The 16,519-nt window shown below is 33.8% G+C and overlaps 1 pseudogene; it reads left to right on the top strand.

Moving 5' to 3' along the window:
* The first annotated feature begins 914 nt into the window (after positions 1 to 914).
* Positions 915 to 2,595, top strand: LOC135150568 (oxoglutarate-dependent flavonoid 7-O-demethylase 1-like; annotated as a pseudogene).
* Positions 2,596 to 16,519: the final 13,924 nt, after the last annotated feature.

Genomic DNA, 16,519 nt, shown 5'->3' with positions numbered 1-16,519 from the left:
AAGGCGACTCAAACTAATATCTAAATTATAATGTTTTGTTATTCGTATTGTGCTTGATAAGAGAGTGGCTCAAACTAATTTTGATCTAAATTATAATATTCAATTTTATCATAAAAATAATAATTATGGATTAATATTGTCTTTGACGGGAGGGTGGTTCGAACTAATTATATTATTAGTATTGTGTTTGACAGGATGACCACTTAAACAAATTTTTATACTAATTATAATATTTTTTATTTGTGATATGTTTAACAGGAAGATGATTCAAAATAATTTTTATGCTATCATAATACTGATTCATATCAAAATTTATTACGCCGCCGCGAAGCGCGGCTTTTTTCACTTGTTTGACTATAATTCCAATAAATTTAAGTTTAAATTTCCTACCTAGACAGTAATCAAACGTATACCACACATAAAATCAACGTTAATTGGGAGAATTTTAACAAGTTACACAATTTTGAAATTATAAATTTCAAATAACAAAGCAAGGATTTGAGGCCTCTGTTTAACTATGTGCATGTTCTCGCAACCACAAAACTCCCACTTCTTTTTCCAAAAGTCCGATTATTACTTTTGTTGACTAGTTTGTTTTAAAAACTCAGTAGCACTTATAAAAAACTAAAAATGCTAGTTTTTTTTTCACCAGCACTTCTACTCTTTCTTTCATAAATAGTTTAATCACTTTTAAGTCTTCAGTTCCACTTCTTACTAAGCAAAAAGCATTTTTTCTGAAACTTACCCATGTCATCCCTTGGTCGGTCCATTACAATATTTGTACACCACATGAAGTTGATAACATGCAAGAAAGTCAGAAAGATGGTTGAGCTATCAGGCTATATAAGTCCGCAAAGAAGAGAGGAAACAGAGACATGATAGCGAAATGGAAGTAGCCAATGCGATAGAACTAGGGAAGGTCCCTCCAAGTACCTTCCGTCCAAGAGATAGCCAAGGAAACATTGGCTCCAATACCGTCCCGATACGTACGTTTCGATCAAAAATGTTTAGTCTCCGATTCAGATTCACTGCAAGTCCCTGTAATTGATATGAACATGTTACTTGATTGTGAATTAATTGAACTCTGAGCTGAGAAAATTGCACCAGGCGTGTAAAGAGTGGGTTCTTTCAGGTATTTGTTATTTTATTAAAAATTGATTCATGATCCAACATTTTCTTACAATTTTTCGTGTTTTGGAAGCTGATAAACCACGGAGTCTCCACTTCGTTACTGGAGAGGCTTAAGGACGGAGATTGGTGGGTTTTTTAGGCTGCCTCTGAAGAGAAAGAAAAAGTTTGGTCAGCTAGACGGAGATATAGAAGGATATGGACAACTATCGTAGTCTCGGAGGAGCAGAAGCTTGATTGGGCGGACATGCTCTACTTGGGCACTCGACCTGCGCATCTCAGGAAACCACACTTGCTGCCACAGTTCTCTCCTCCTTCAGGTTACAAAACTCATCTCGCTCAACATATCTTATACTCGTCCGAACCATTCAAATGTTTACATTGGGTTGGGCACGAAGGTCAATAATATATATAAAATAGAGTGAAAAAGTAAGAGAAGTGAGAATTGTCGTGGGAAATGTATAAAAGCAAGTAGAGTGGAGAAAAATAGTGGGGTTAGTAATTTTTATATTAAAATTTTTTATTCTATTTAGAAAGTTTTGAACGTAAGAATTGGATGGACATCCAGAAAAAGGAAGTGTAAAAACATGATTTGGCACAGATAGACTAGTATTTATGTAAGTGAACTAGTACGACAAGCTATATAGATGAATATGTATTTAAAGTGGAGAGGGAATTGTAATTATGATGCAGAGCTGCTGTACTGGCCTACTCCGAAGAGGTGCAGAGTTTGTCTATGAAAATTCTTAAGTAATGGCAAAAGCTCTAGGAATATTGGATCCTGCTGACATGGAAGTGCTGTTTGAAGAAGGCTTGCAGGGAATGAGGATGAACTATTATCCTCCCTGCCCTCAGCCTGACCAGGTTGTCGGACTCACGCCTCATAGTGATGCAGACGGCCTAAACCATCCTTCTCCAGCTTAATGAAACCGATGGGCTCCAGGTCCAGGAAAGACGGCCTTGGATCCCAGTTAAGCCGCTGCCTTCAGCTTTCATAGTAAACATTGGAGACATCTTGGAGGTAATTGCAATCATGTTTTCTCATTGCTTCAAGTACATGAATAACTTATGGAAAATGTTTCATGCACAAAATGGTACAAAAACATTCTGAAATGAGTATGTGTTAAAATTTTGATTGGAATGACCCCCTCTTGTATATACATAAACCTACCCTCCTCAACTGCTATGTCATTTTGTATCCAATTTTGTGATGTAGCACTACTCTAAGTTATTTGGCCCAACTGCAGTATTCATATGATTTATATTGTAGGTTGTAACCAACGGAAACTTACCCGAGCATTGAGCATAGAGGTGTTGTGGACTCAGTAAAGGAAAGACTGTCCATTGCCCACATTCTTGCATCCTAAGATAGACGGTGAATTTGGTCCAGCACCAAGTCTTCTGTCACCACAAAATCCTCCAAGTTTAGAAGGTTGGTACTGCCAGAATTCCTCAAGGGATATCTAGCTCAGAAGCTTTCTGCAATGTTATCTGGGACACTTTAGGATGTAATTAATCTAATGTACTAGGTTTCAATAATCCTTTCAATAAAAGGCTACCTGCCGAAAGTTCTTAAACATCATTTATGGTGTTGTAATTGATGTGTTAGACTCTACAAGTGAAGGCAATATCCAACTTGTCTCGTTTTGTTCTAATATTGTACTATCTACCAAACCCATTCTTTAATGCTTCAAATATCACTTGAAATTAATCTTAGTTGTAAGAAAAGCATATACTTTATATGAAACGAATAAATCCAAAACAATGACATAAACCTTTGTATACTCGACCAGATGTGCTATATCTAGACAAACAAATGACTTGAACTTTATCACTTGAATCATTTATTTTCCAAAACAATAATCTTTTATTTTCCCAAGTGAAAACCTTCGTTCATTTTAAATCTTGGTGTATTACACGATACATGGGAAAACCATCTTTCTAAACAAGCAACCATTTCAGATACTCCCTCTGTCCCAAAATAAGTGTCGCTTTGACTTTCTACACATAATTTAAGGTGCAAAAATTATATATTTCTACACATTATTTTCCAAATTTTATTTTTCTGGACAAAAATATAGATGTTCAACTTTTATTAAAAAAAGAAAATTTGAAAAATAATATGTGGAAGTATGATTTTTTTTGTCACTACACCATATTGCCCTGTTGCAACATCAAAACTCAATAATGTTACAAAAATGTTGCTATAGACAAAAACTAGCTACCCTTTTGCAATATTTTCTGAAAATGTTACCTAAAATTGAAAAAATTTGCATGCCTGGTAATTTTTTCAGAGATCTAAAAATTTTGATAACAATTGTAACACTTTGTCAAATGTTACAATAGTTTGCAACATTTTTGTAAACTGAAATAAAAAAATAGGCGGGCTTTCTATATTTTTGTTGGCGCGGTACAACCAAACTCACAAAATAAATCACAAAACCAAACCCCCCATAAGAAAATCCTCTCCCTTCTCTGTCTTTCCTCTTTTCTCTCAAACTGCATATATTCAATATCAATGAAGGTAAAATTCGTATCTTTGTCCTAATTCATGTCATAATATTTCGATTAGGGCTTTCTGTTCTTATTTTGTGCTGTTTAGAGCTTAACTTTTTTAGGGTTTTGTATCTTCTTTTCTGTCATAATTTGTTCGATTAGGGTAAGATTGGAGAGTTATTAGAGTTGCTCTGCATCTTACTTCAATTAGATCTCTGACAATTTTGTTTGCTATTTTTCGGATAAATTCTTATACCTAACTTTGATTTATCAAGTGGGCTGTGTTTATTGTTGTGAAGTTTGAGTTTTTTTTTGATAATATTTGTGGGGTTTCATTTAAAGGCATTATTTTGGATTTGGGTTCGCTTGTTTTGGTGTTTATGTGGTTTTGTTTTTGAATTTTAGGTTTTTCGCAGTGATTATGTAATTGGGTTTGGAGGGAGTGAGATGTTAGAACTTGGGTCTGCATTGGGAAAGGGATTTGTGGAGTTTAGTGAGTGGAATTTGAGACTTGGGTGTTTGTTTGTGGTGGATTTTCAATAGGAATTCGGAAGAAACTCAAGGGCTTTATGTGCATTGTATGTCATATGATCTCCTATTGGTACTTCTTAATTACTTTGTTTTCAATTATTCTGCTGAACTTTAAAGTTGTCATCTGGTCTGTAGATGTAGAAGGTACTTTTTGATATGTGAATGCTTTTTTTCCTTCTAGGTATATAAAGCAGTTGCTAATATTGTTGATTCATATTCCAGATGGTTCATGGCTTTCAAGACTAATGTTAGATCATTACGGTAAGAATAGTTTAATGGTATATTTCAGTTGCAAAAGAATCATTATAAGGCTGGTATTTATGTCTAACAATGCCTGTGTTTTATATTGATATAAACTCGGCAACATATATGATATATGGAGTAATACATTTATCTTCATCTACTATATTAATAATCAATACCTTACTTTGCTCTGTGCCTAGTACTATGGACACATTATTCTCTATTTGCACTTTCAGATTATTTTTTGCATCAGGAATTTCCAAATCAATGTTTCAAATGCTTGTGCCTTGGCATTGCGCAAATTTTGTGAAGAAGCAACCATTGTAATGTTTGAGCCTTCAGACCTGGAAATATTGATCTGGATAGGAGAGGTTTGTTACTTTCCTTGATGATCTCTTTAGGCGTGAGTCAAGTGGAAATATGATGTTTAACATCTTAAAGCAGAGACCTTTTAACGGATAATTTGCAAATGTATCAAAATCTATGTTCTCAGAAGCATGATAATCTAATTCTGTTGACATGCTTATTTATACTTGTTACCTCTTTGGTTTGATAGGAAATAGAGAAGAGTCATATATATTAAGAGGACGATGAAGAATTATTTAATGCAATTGCTGTGGTACTTGCCTCCGTTTCTAAAAGGTTCGATTTACAGTGTCCTTGTGCTTAATTGTTTGTATCATTTATTATATGCTCTGTAAGGAATTTAAAGTTACTACTGTAAATATAATCTAGCTTTGTATATTGTAGTATAGATTTAAATATGTTACATATAAATCCTTGGAAGCAAGTAGTTTCTATGGTCTGACTTGCTCTAGATATGTAAATTCCGGTTTGTGGCTTTGTACGTATATTATAATTTCATTTAAAATATGTTTTGGCATCATGTCCAGCTTGTTATCTTCCTCTTGATTATGCTATTTTCCGGATTCGGACGGCCACATCTTTTTCTCCTGCAATTCAAAACATATCCTATATACATGAAGACTCTCTAAGAAGAAATGAGTTTGGATGTTCATAATTTGGTGGATATCCGTCACTAGAGCATAGAAATGATTGTTATAATGTAAGAGAATCAATAAGGGCACATTGCGGGTATGACCTTTTCCACAGCAAACTTATCTACTTTAAAATTGATGTTATAATAAACATATATATATGTATGGCCTTTATTCACCCTGTTTATTGGTAAATATAGCCAATATCTTTTCATTTACTCATTAATGCTATTGACCTTCGTTTGACTTGTCTTTACATCAATAGATTTGTTAGAGGAATTCAACCTGGACAACAGGCAAGATTCAATATTGATGATTCTGACCTCCATGAGATGGAAAAATGTAAAGGAGTGGTGGTTGCATCACCTATATTTGGATTTTGCACTATGGATTGTGAGTGATATGTGGAGGATATACAAAAGTCGGGTGAAAAAAGATCATTATCTTCGATATGATAATGTTGTGGAAGGGCTGAAAAACAATCCTTTTAGATTGAATATTGTAAGGATGGTTTATAAGTTAGTACCTTAGTCTCGTTTCTTTGTAGCTTTCAACTTGATGACTCAGTTTGTACTTTGAATTTTATTTTTGTCAATTTTCATGTAAGGAAATTTCAGAGTATTGCATTATATAGTATTACTGTAAATCAGGCCTAACAATTTAAAACCATTTCAATACACCAAAAACTGTTGCAGAAGTGTGTTACTAAAAACTAAAAAAATATTGCAATTGGTTTAATAATGTTGCACAAAAGTGTTACAAAAAAATTTAAAATTATTGGTATGCAACACTTTTTGAGTATATAGTGTTACAAAAAAATGTTACAGTAAATTTATTGTAACAATATAAAATTGTTACCAAAGGTCTTAAAAGTGTTACAACAGATTGCAATTGGATGGTTGTTCTCAGGTGTCGCTGCTGGAAGGGCACCTACAAAACAACGCCGGAGGGGGGTTTGAGCCTCGCGGCGCCTCCGGCGTGAGAATAAGAGTAGGATTTGGAAGAGATACGACTGAGAAATGATTTATCTATGTGTGTGGAAGGGTGGTGTATGGTGGCTATGTATGGTGGCTGGTGGCTTTTGTATTTGTGTATTTTGCTGAGTGCTTAGGTGCGTGCAAAATATGAGTGTAGAGAGAATGTAACCCCTAAACCCTTCTTCTTTGGTCTATTTATAGGCCAAGGATTAGGGTTCAAGGGGACGTACCTTGGATCCTGGTCCTACACATGTAGGGGTTTGATCTCCTACACATGTCCGGGTGTCAGCGTGAGAATAGTCTTTGGAATGTTCTCTTACTTGTCTTTATCGTCCAGTAGTTGACCGTTATGTGTTGTCTTTATCATGTCAGTCTGCGTCCGTGCAGTTGTCGGTTTGGCCTTATGTGGACTCCGGGTGAGAGGTAGGCTTACGTTCCCTAGGTCCAGGATCCTACCCGGGTTGTGTACCCTGGCAGCAGTGGTGCTTGTCTTGTGTGGCCAGCAACTACCGGTGGCAGAAGTCCTTACGAAGGACCCGGATCACCCCTGACCGGGTTATATCCTATCATCCACCACGTTTTTCCACTCTGTTGCCGAGGCTTTGGCATTTAATAAGTCAGCAAAATAAGATATCATGAGTTCTTAAAGACCTGATTCCCACCCCCACACTATTACCTTCGTCATTGTACAGCTCCCTAATTTGATTCGACTTCCTCCGAGCTTTAGCACTAGTATGAAAGAATTTGCTATTTTGGTCCCCTTCCTTCAACCATAGTTGCTTCGATCTTTGCTTCCAGAACACTTCCTGTTGTGTCAGTACCTCTGTTAGGCGTTTACTTTCCTCTTGGTATTGTCTGACTGCAGCATCGTTACCTGTAAAACTTTCTTGCTATGGGCTATTCTTTTCTGGAAATCACCCGTTATCTCCTGTCCCCAACTTGCCAAACTATTTGAACATATGCTAGTTACCAAGATTTAATGGCTGGTATTAATATACACACATGCAACAGAGTCTTCAAGGATGTTATTTAGCTAAGGGTTTGTCTAGTGTGTGCCCATGGGCACATGCTAAGCGCGAAATTTGATAGGTTTGGGAGGTTTTGATTGGTGTGGTTGTTGCATTTGCAGGAGGGCCCATGGGCCAATCAAAATCTTCCAAGCTTATAAAATTCCGCGCTTAGCATGTACGCATGGGCACACACTAGAAAAACCGTTTAGCTAAACAGCATATTACTACAACTCCATGACTAAGAATAACTTTTATAATTCAATTTACATATCGATTAAGATTTTAGCTAGGAAATTTTTAGCATCCAACTGCTTCCGACGACAAAAAATAATCATGGTTGTGCAACAGCGATAGCTGCTTTCTTAATTTAAAAACTATAATCTGTTGTAAAAGTGATACAAAGTCTGCATAATAATTTTAAGAAAGTTTAAGGTTAATTTGGCGTGCTACTCCTAGACTAACTACAGGAAAGAGAATCGAAATTCCACCACCTAACGAAACCAATAAGATAAATTAGAACAAAGATATATTACAATATATAGGGCCTGTTTGTACACCAGAAGCAGCTTCTGCTTCTGGCTTCTACTTTTTTTGATCCGTTTGTGTAAAGAAGCAGAAGCACTTTTAAGAAGCTGAGAATCCTAACTTCTCTCTCACAGCTTCTGCTTCTTTTCCAAACACTTTATTCACCTATTTACTTCTCACTTCTGCTCCACTTCTTTAGTTTAATCAAGAAGTCACTTCTTTTAAACTTGCCCAAACGGCCCCATATTCTGATGTGCTAAACTGAGACTAACTGTCGATAGTACACAATAATTGACTAGTTGATCTTGATCGTATGGACAGGTGCATGACATGCTAATATCATGAAAAAATCGAGCTTATCAAGTAACGGGTATGTATTATTATTTTATATTATTTTTAAATATACTTAACTTTGATTAATTCATGATTCACCGATCACCAGCTGGTATATAATTAATTTGAAATGCTATTTAGCTTATAACATCATTATATCAGGAATTTAATATATTCAATGATATTATTATTTATGTCGTATTAGCTTACCCCTTGTCTTGGAGTAAAATATATTAGAGTCAATAAAAGTTAAATGATCACATTCATCTTGAAGCACAATACGTGGAAATAAGGTGAGGCATATTGGTGTTTCAATTTACTCATCAGAAAATATTGACAAAGGATAATTCGATGATAACCCAAGAATATCTAAACAAATTACTGCTACAAATAATCATTATGTGGACTTATTGTATTTTAATTGATAATACAGATATCAAGTATGCATGAGTGTCGAAATAATAGAAAAAAGTGTTCAAAATATCATTTGCAATACTACATTTAACAAAGCGGTTCAATATAATATTTTGAAATTATATTGTTCTTTAAAAATTTATATTTGTACTTCAACTATTTTTATGTGTTCACTAATATATTGAAATCTACAACCTTTACTGATAGGATTTTTTATTAATACCCCATTCTTGGAAGTTTTTTGCAGAAATACTATCATTTTTCAAGGAAATTGCAAAAATACAAATTTTCAATTTTTTTGACAAAAATACTAATTTACATATGCAACTAAATCTGCAACTACAAGATTTTGCATTCATAAATGTACTCTCAATAAAAACTATTTAAATTCCCTTTAATTACATAATAAGTTGTAATTAACCGCAAATGTCCGCTGAATGACCATACGGTGCGGAGCCAGTAATAATATCACAATCACAAAAGCAACAAAAATATTAACTTAAACCAATGAGAAATCAACTCAAACCAATCAATACCAACCAAGAGTTACAGCACATTGTTCTCCCCATACTCTTCCTTTTTTCTTTCTCAATCTCCTTGCCTTGATGCCGCCATTCTGTCGATTTTTCTTTCTCAATCTCCTTGCCTTGATGCCGCCACTCTGCCAAACCTCGACGATCCATTGACATCAACACACCATCAGCAAACAAAGAAATCACCGCGAGCAATCAACCCCACAGATACATACAACCATCAATAAGACACACTGTTATATACAAATTCTCATATGATTAACTTTAATCGAGTATGAATCAACCTTTGATTTCTCCAAAATATAAAGCCCAATTCAGCTCACGAGAGACAATGAAGCGACAGAGCGAAGAGAGAGAGACAAAGAGAAAGCAAGGGAGAGAGTGAGAAGAGACCGAGAGAGCAAGAACCGTATATTTCCAAATTACAAACAGGTTTTGAGAAATTTAACGTAATTAAATCTACAAGTTTTTGAAGAAGATAGTATTATTATAATTAATATATTAAAAAGGGGTATATTTGTTTAATACTCTAGATAATAAACGAAATCCCTTTTTGGTGGAATATAAGAAGTATCAAATATCAAAGTAGCAAAATTTGGTTACCATGCTATAAAAAAGAATTCTACATTAGTTATATTTTTGTAATTTAACAATTATTTATCTGATAGAATTTCTTATTATAATAATACTATGAAAATGAATTCTATAGTGGACATGATTTTATAATGTAATAATTATTCTTTTGTTAGAATTACACCGGCAACAAAACTATTCTTTTTAAGTTTCAAAATTCATAATATTTAATTTATGAAAAAACTCTATATATATATATATACTCTTTTTTAACAAGCAAAGTCACAGTCTTATATAGGGGTCAGGATATTATAATATAACAATTATACTACTAATAAAATTATACCGTCAACAAAATTATATGTTTTAAATTTTAACTCAAAACATATATATACTATACAAAACAATTACCTGAACCCAACCCGAAGTATCATTATATATTATATAATTATGTAGAGTAAACTTTAGAGTTGTGATCAAAATTTACACCGATTGACAAAAAATTGACGATATTTTCAAATTCTCAAAAAGGTGGCCAAATATCGTCTCTGTTTTTTTAAAGAATGGCTCCCGTTAAATATCACTAACAGGAGTAACGGTAGAGGGGTAAAAACGTATTTTACGATCATCCAACCTACTTAGCCCCTCCCCCTTTCCTTCTTGTCTGCACAGGCGGCACCATCACATTCAGCCACCCGCCACCAAACACCAACACACTCATTGGTCTTCTTTCCCATGTTCTATTACTACCACCGTGGAAATGCCTGTTTCGGTCGAGCTCACCAACTTCGGTGGAACTCCGATCATTTACCACCCCTCCAAAAACCCCAACCACAACTATAACTCCGGCCACCCCTATGGACTCTGTCAATTAGCTCCTTTAAGGACCTAAATTCGGCAATGAAACAATTACGTGCGACATTATTGGAAGAATTGACATTTGGGTTTATAATTCTCGGTGAGCATATAGGGTGTTTGCATTTTAAAGAATAGGGTTTGTGTTCTCTTGAATTTTGGTTTCTGGGGTTTGTGTTTTCTTGAGGGGATTGAAGATGAAGGGGAGTTAACGGTGGCGTGAGGGAGTCTCGGTGGTGCTTGAAACAGCGGGTTGATAAAAGCTTTGGTTGGAGATGGGTGGTGGGGGTTGTAAGTCTAAATGTAAAGACAACCCTATCTGTTACATAGGGATGATAACTCAACAATAGAACAGGACAAGTAAATAACACTACGCCTGCACCGGAATCGGAAGATACGAAGACAAAGGTTGAAGAAGCCATCTACATTCTTGAAGGAATAAGTTCACTGGAAGAAGTTCATTAATATGTTCATGCCTCAGTGAAGAATAAAGATTGAAGTATTCAAGATTGTGGAAGCAATGAAGATGTTGTCCAAGTACTCGAAAGATTTCAGTGCAACCCCTGAAGCAAGATATTTCTATATATCTTGGTTGGTTATTTATAATCAACAAACTGAAGCATAAACTAACCCGGAACCGACTGATCAATGTTTGCTGACAAAGAAGGTACAATGTTTGACTTCAGTGTTAGTCGCTTGTGAACCAGACCAGTGCACTAAGCGTCAGCACGTACGGAGCTTTGCAAAGTATTTATCGATCGAAGAATTGATCCAGTTATATCAAGTCATTTGTTCCAAAGCCAAGCCAAGTCAAGCCAAATGCCAGCTATGCCAAAGCTTACTGCTCAAATGCCATATGTCAAAGCTTCCACAGAAAGCCATATCAGGAAGTGACATTTTTTATATGTGTGCACTTATATATTTGTATATGTACAAATATAATCATATATGTATATATGTATATTTAATTAAATATAATATATATAATATATATGTATATATGTTTTTAAACATATGTATATGTATATTTATATGTATATATATTTAAATAAATATATACTGTATATAGTATATGTATTTATATTTACATACAACATTTATATATTTAAGTGTATATATATATTATTATGTGCATAAATATATGTATATTTAGAGAGAGTTATAGTATATCTTATTATATCTATTTATATTTATATTTACACATAGTTATATGTATATTATATATATCTAAATATATGAGAATATAATTTAAATATATGTGTATATATATGTTACTATATGTTTATATAAATATTATATATATGTATATATTATATATACTTTTCTTTATATATATTTATGTTTATATTTATATTTATAAATAACTATATATATCTCTATATATATTTATATATATATATTTACATTTGTATTTACATATAATTATATATTATATATATTTAAATATATGAGAATATATTTAAATATATGTTACATATATTATTATATGTTCATATAAATAAAATATATATGGTGTATATATTTATATATTTTTATTTATTAATATAATAACAACATAATATATTATATTATATATATATTATGCATGTGTGATGATGTCAGGTGTCTAGGGCAACCTAGGGTTTGCATGTGCATGTAGGGTTTCACACAAGACATTACACTTGTGAATGATTTTTTTCTAAGTCATTTATACTGTGAACACACTGGAAGCATACATGGCGCAACATTTGACCTGGAAGAAGTCCAAGGAGTGATAACAGTGGGGAGTCACCACTGTTGGGGCGCAAGTTTATTGCCATGGAATTCTTTCTAAGTCAGAAACACATACACTGTGAAGTCTAGGCGCAAACTCAATATACATATATATGTATATATGTTTCTGGCGCAACTTGGTTATATATTAACCAGGAGAGAGAACAGGGGATGTGTTCACACTGTATGGCGCAAGTACAAAGCAATAGAAATATTTTAAGTACCAGGTCATCTCTTCCTGGAGGTGTATAAGCGCAAACTTTGACTCTAGTCAAAGTTGGCGCCACCCTCACAGTAAAGCCACTCTGCGCAACCTTGTGTCCCTGCAAATTTGGCTAAGTCACTACAGTAGAGAGTGAAGGAAGGCGCAACAATTGACTGGCGCAAGGTTTGACCAAGTAATGCTATTGTGTTTCAAGCTTAGAATTTATTCTAAGTCACAGACACACTATGAAGCCATGTAGAGCGCAAGTCCAGTGGCGCCAACTCAAAACCTGTTAACCATGGTTAGTTTATGAAAAGCCTATAAATACCCATGGATTTTGTTCTCATTAGTAACACTCTCCACCACCTTTATGGTGGAATGGCTTTGTGCCTTGCACACTACTACACACAAATAAATCATAGCTTAGTTTTGTAATATATATATATTTAGAAGCTAGGGTTTGTGAGTGTACGTAGTAGTAGCCATTGTAGCCAACCTTCGGGTTTGGATTTATAGCACCCTTCGAGGTATTTATCAATATACAGATATACCTTGGAAAATATTGTGTGTTGGTTTAATATTTTAATATCCTCAGAAATCGACCCAATAAATATCCAGAACACGAAACCCATTACAGAACTGCAATTTGTTTATCCGCAAGATTCGAAAGAATTTTAAATTGTAGTGAGTATCGTATTCAACCCCCCCTTCTACGATACTTTGGACCTAACAATTGGTATCAGAGCCAGGTTGATTGATATACAAATCAGGATCCTTATCGTACGGAAAATCAAGAACCTAGCTTTTGATATTTGATTAGGGGAAATGTTCTTCCGGTTTGTGTTGCTGAATTTGTCCGTAGGCCTAAGCAAGGATTATCTGTCAGACACTGAACTTTGGACCAGGACTTATAAATTTATGTTTTAAATTTTAATAAGTTTATTTTATAAATTTGATTTAATTTATTTTAAACTTATTGATTGAGTTTATTATGAATTTATTAAATTATTTTATAACTTAATTAAATTTACTTTATAAACTTTACCAAATTCATTTAATAAATTTGTTTAAATTTATTTTAGACTTGTAAAGTTTACTCTTAGACTTTATTAAGTTTATCATAAATTTTATAAATTTATTATTTAAATTTTTATAGTTTATGATTTAAATTTAAGTTAAAATATAAAATATAAATTTAAGAGGATTTTATTGATTATGGATATAAGTTTCAAGTTCAAGGGTTCAATTTAGTTTGTTTTGGAAGCTATGATTTAATTGGAGACGAGACACTTGAATATTTTCAAAAATTAAATTTATCTAATAAATTTTAATATATTTACTAAATGAATTTGAAATAAATTTATTCTAACTTATTCAGTTTATTATGAATTTATTGAATTTATTTTTAAATATATTTAATTTACTTTATAGATTTAACTAAGTTTATTTTATACTTTATTTTTTTAAAAAAAACTTATTTTTAAATTTATTTTCTTTATAATTTAAACTTAGTTTAAATAATCAAGTGTCCCGTAACCTTTTTAATTATTCTACTCCAAGACAAATCAGATTGACATTAGTTGAGACAGATCAGGCTGACAGATTACAAGACAAACACCGGGATTTCTAATACCAGATTCTCAGAACCGGTAATGGATGTACATTGATGACCCAATCCAATTGATTTCTCAAAGGATTATTAGAAGCAGTTTTCTATGTTCGACAAAGCTGATTGTGATTCGAAGAAGATTCTATTGAAGACTAATTTGGTACTACTAAAAGTGGATTTTGAAGAAGGTACTTCAGGCCTTGATCTGAGTAATTACTCCGACTTGATTATCAGATCACCAGATCAGGATGGAAATTTGCTAAATCTACAATGAAGCATCTTTTCAGGGCTCAGAATGTCAACTTTGAATGGCACCACTAGTAGTAGGAAAAGAGAAGTTTTGCAGAAGAATCTTCAAGGGATTTCAATCTAACTCAGTGATTCAGGAATATACAATTACTCAGTGAATTGTATCAATGCTAAATCTATCTGGAATCAGCTGAGATCAAAGACAAAGAACTGTGGAGGTTTAAGGATATAATTATCGAGTTACTACCGCACCAAATCAGTTTCGTGCATTTATGTCAGAACCTTAGGATTGAACAAAAGAGTTTGTAACTACTGAATTTGAGGAAGCTCAAGTCGACGAAAGTTAAACACTTTTGAAGAATGTGAGGACATAACTTCAAGGATTAGCATAACACTATCTGAGAGGTTTAGTCATGTCAGATTCAGATGGAATCCATTGGTTTCAAGTGGAGACTCTTCGAGGTTCAGTTCGACAGGTTGTTTGAAAACTGAGTTGGTCAGCGCACACAATATTGATTGATTGGTATCTTTAGCAAAGAAGGGTTGCTATATACATGAAGCCTCGCAAACAAGGATGATAAGGCTTGTCTGAATTTCAAGTGGATGTTTTGAAAGATGCATCACAACAAGTTCTTATGCTATTTTAGGAAAGGTGTGAGCTGGATCAGTTGCTGATGAGAAGGATGATTATGGTTATCTGGCTATCCTAGCATTTTCTGAAGATGACTCAACTCGCACATCTCAGGTACGAATTCTTTCTAACTAATTGCAATACATATTTCTTTATATTCAAAGCATGTTATAAATCTCTGAGTAGAATTGTTTAACACACAAACACAAGCATGATAGCATCACAATGATAATGTTGAACTAGTATGCTAGATGACTTCTCTAGTAACTAGGTTTGGTGATAATCTTGTGCATGTGTCTTTAAGCAGATTCTTAACATGTGTATGAATATTTAGGATTTGATTATTGCAATGGTGAGATTAGAAGCTTTCCTTTGGAACACGACTCTTAGTTTTAGGGGTTATGATCCTAGCATGTATAACTTGTTAAAACACTTACTTTCAGATTCCCTAGTACAATTAGATTTGCTTATCTAATCTGAATTGTTTGTTAAGGATTTTATTTTGTTCTATGATGGAATGTCTACCTTGTGTCAGTAGAACGTTTAGAACTTCATGTTAGATCTAAAAATGACTTGGTAATAGAGATAGTATAATGCCATATAACAACAGATTGGGATTAGTATGAATTGACAATGTGATTATTAATTTCTTGTGTCTAATCATATGCTTTTCGAAGATTATTGAATATATGTAATTCTACTTGCTACCCTGTTGCACTTGTGTTAATTGGTTTAAGTAGAGAGTACTGAATCTTCTGATTGCATAACTGCTACCTGCTCTTGTCTTAATCTTTGATTATTTGCCATGTGTATTCAACATCATGTCTGCTGTATTTTCTTGTCATGAATGCATGTCCGTGTACTTGCATTGATTTTAGAAAAGCATGTTTGAGAATCACATTAAGGGCAATGGTCTAAATAAGAATTAAGCATGTTAAGGTTGATTCTTGTTGTTACCACTGTTAAAGAAAAATCTCTAATCCATCCGGACCCAGTTATGATTGGGGACCATAGAACACTTTCCATTTGTGATTGCAGGTTACATATGTTCCATCCATAATGATTGTTAGTACACTCTGTTTGCCTGAGTAGCTGAAATCATATTTTACCAAAAGTACCCTGTCAGCAAATGTGATCATGTGAGCAGTTCCGTCAATAATCTTTGAAGATGACAACAAAGATTCTCTTGCGGGACATGCCTGTTTTCCTGGAATGTCCATCATGGAAGCATATCTTTTCTTGGAAGAGTCAAAGCACACAAATTCCTAGTATCAGACTGTTCTCATAACAAAGACAGTATGTCAATTCATGGAATAGTGTTTTATCTCAAATCAGGAAGGATGTGAATTTTGCTCGTAGCTAATATGGAACTTCAACGGAAGATGGAGTGAGCTGTTTTGATAGTGAAGCCTCATCAGATGAGTATTAGCTATGGCACTTGAAGCTCTCGCACTTGT

Source organism: Daucus carota, chromosome 2 (assembly GCF_001625215.2).
Source record: "Daucus carota subsp. sativus chromosome 2, DH1 v3.0, whole genome shotgun sequence".
In the NCBI taxonomy this organism is placed as follows: domain Eukaryota; kingdom Viridiplantae; phylum Streptophyta; class Magnoliopsida; order Apiales; family Apiaceae; genus Daucus; species Daucus carota.
Note: the sequence above shows the minus strand (reverse complement) of the source record. Positions and strands in the feature narration are given on the sequence as shown.